The sequence below is a fragment of the Gracilinanus agilis genome, unplaced genomic scaffold, assembly GCF_016433145.1.
Source record: "Gracilinanus agilis isolate LMUSP501 unplaced genomic scaffold, AgileGrace unplaced_scaffold15173, whole genome shotgun sequence".
Taxonomy (NCBI): domain Eukaryota; kingdom Metazoa; phylum Chordata; class Mammalia; order Didelphimorphia; family Didelphidae; genus Gracilinanus; species Gracilinanus agilis.
The window spans coordinates 1-2,427 of record NW_025346001.1 but is presented as its reverse complement, the minus strand read 5'-3'; the positions used below and the strand labels follow the sequence as shown (position 1 = coordinate 2,427).

General features: G+C 34.5%; 1 pseudogene; it reads right to left on the bottom strand.

Moving 5' to 3' along the window:
• Positions 1-1,169: 1,169 nt before the first annotated feature.
• Positions 1,170-2,306, bottom strand: LOC123254118 (annotated as a pseudogene).
• Positions 2,307-2,427: the final 121 nt, after the last annotated feature.

The following is a 2,427-nucleotide window of genomic DNA, read 5'->3' as shown; positions in this document are numbered from 1 at the left end:
CCAAAGGGTTAATAAATTTGTCTCTTATTTAAAATTTTTAGTGTAAAAACTGCTGGTTTTTATATTTACTGTAGTAAAGTGAAAACTCCTCACTAGCAGTTTGACTGCATATTACCACATACTTTACAATAGGTCCTTCCTTTCCAAAGATAAGGAAATAATTGATTTCAAGGTCACTGTCAGAAATGAGTGCCATAATTCTATTATGATTACTGTTCATCCCTCAAAGACTTCTGGAAGGATGTTCAATGTATTCCATTCTTACAACAGATATTAACAATATTATATAGTCTCTTAAGTCTCCAAAAGACATATGTTGTTAAGGAAGATGCTTTATTAACAATTCTTCTGGCAGCACTATGAATTACAATTTCCTTCATTATTATTTCTACCATAATATATGCATTTAAGTTTCATGCCTCTAGAAAACCATCTACAGTACATTTCATAATACAAAAATGTATCACAAATCTGCTGAATTATTTACAAGCAATGTTCTATTAACTCTATGCAACATTTTTGTCTCCATACAAGACTAACAAATTACACAATTTTCTATTTTCTTTGTTTAAAAAAATCAATATGGCTTCTTGCTTATTAATAAGCAAGAAAGTGATTTTATTTTCTTTCCGAAACCAACTTTGGTGCATAAAGAATTCAGTTTCCAGGTAAGTAAAAAAAATACAATTTCTCACATCAAAAGTAAAATCAATTGCTTTTCCCATGGGAAAAAATTGATCTTAAAATGAAATCAACCAAGAGTACTCAAAATTTTTGAAAATAGGTTTTTCAAAAATTATTAACAGATTCATTTTATATAAGTAAATATTTAACATTCTGTACTCCATGAGAAAGCCCTAATCCTGAAAAGGGAGTCACCACACATACTGCAACACTCTTTTAACAGCTAATGGTTTCAGCCCTAATTCAATAGGTGAAATTTTTGGTTGATTGCAAATGACTTTCACTGTTTCCTTAAAAACAAATTGAATAGGGGGCAGCTGGGTAGCTCAGTGGAGTGAGAGTCAGGTCTAGAGACAGGAGGTCCTAGGTTCAAACCCGGCCTCAACCACTTCCCAGCTGTGTGACCCTGGGCAAGTCACTTGACCCCCATTGCCCACCCTTACCACTCTTCCATGTATGAGACAATACACCGAAAGTACAAGGGTTTAAAAAAAATTGAATACTTTTCTTATGAGAGTTCTGCAAAAGAACACAAATGGCAACCAATCACATCTTTAATCATAATTGAAAATTAAAATTATCTCCTGATAATTTTCATTGTCTTTAATATCTTGAATTTTAAATCAATGAATACTGTAAAGTAAAATGTATTCTTAGATTGCTTTTCAAATTTGTTAAGGGCACAAATGTTTTCAAATATAAACTACTGGACTCACTAAAGAAAAGCAGCTTAAAGTAGCATGCATGCAAAGCTTTTAAGAAGTTGTTTTACTAAGTTGCCAGAAGAGAGGTTGCTCAGTCTTCCACTGTTCCATTCCATGAAAATGTGGATATACAGTAATATATTAATACATTCCACAGAAGCATCTAATTAATTCACAGAATGTTTACACTAAGCATAAATATTATCTAAGTAGTGGGGGAGGGAGGAGAAAGAGGAAGGGGTTGATTCTAATGGGCAACTTTATTCCTAAACCCATTATCACTGACTAAGACTGTAGGTAGCCACCATTTGTTTGATTTATTTATTTATGTGTTATTATTTTTACCTCTTCAACCTTTTCTGTGGCAATTTTCTGTATATGTTTGGGTCCAAAAGCAAGGCAGTGTCTTTCAGTAGCTTTGATAAATGAACTACTTTTGTTTTTAATTGATGTCGTTCACTTTAATTAACCCACACATCAGGCAAAATATCTCCTGGCATCCAATGAAGTAGTAGTTTTATCTTTCGAGAATCTTCTTTTCTCTTGGCTATTACAGTACTATGAAAAACAACACTGTGTCCCTTTCCTAAACTTTCTATATGAGCTGAGAGGTTAAAGCATATGGCTCAATGTTGGATTGCATCCAGTGTCTGTGCATCAAATAAGTCATGGGGTCATGATAAAAAGCGTCATCTTTTATTTTTTAACTTCTTCCCCTTATTCATTCCAGCTTTAGAAGGAGATTCCTCTTTGGCCTTTGGCTGGCTGGCAACTTTTGAAGAATTCTGCTGACTAAAGTCTGTAGGTACATGATGAGCTAGCTCTCCCTGAGATGCAAAGCTGGCATTACAACCACCAACACACTTGAAAGGTTTGTCTCCACTGTTTGTCAGCATATGTCTTTGTAACCAACTTTGACTGGTTCAACCCTTGATAGGTGTCTCTCTGTCTCCCTGTGTCTCTGATTCTATCTCTTATGTTTCTCATCTCTTGCTGCTCTCTCTCTCTCTCTCTCTCTCTCTCTCTCTCTCTCTCTCTC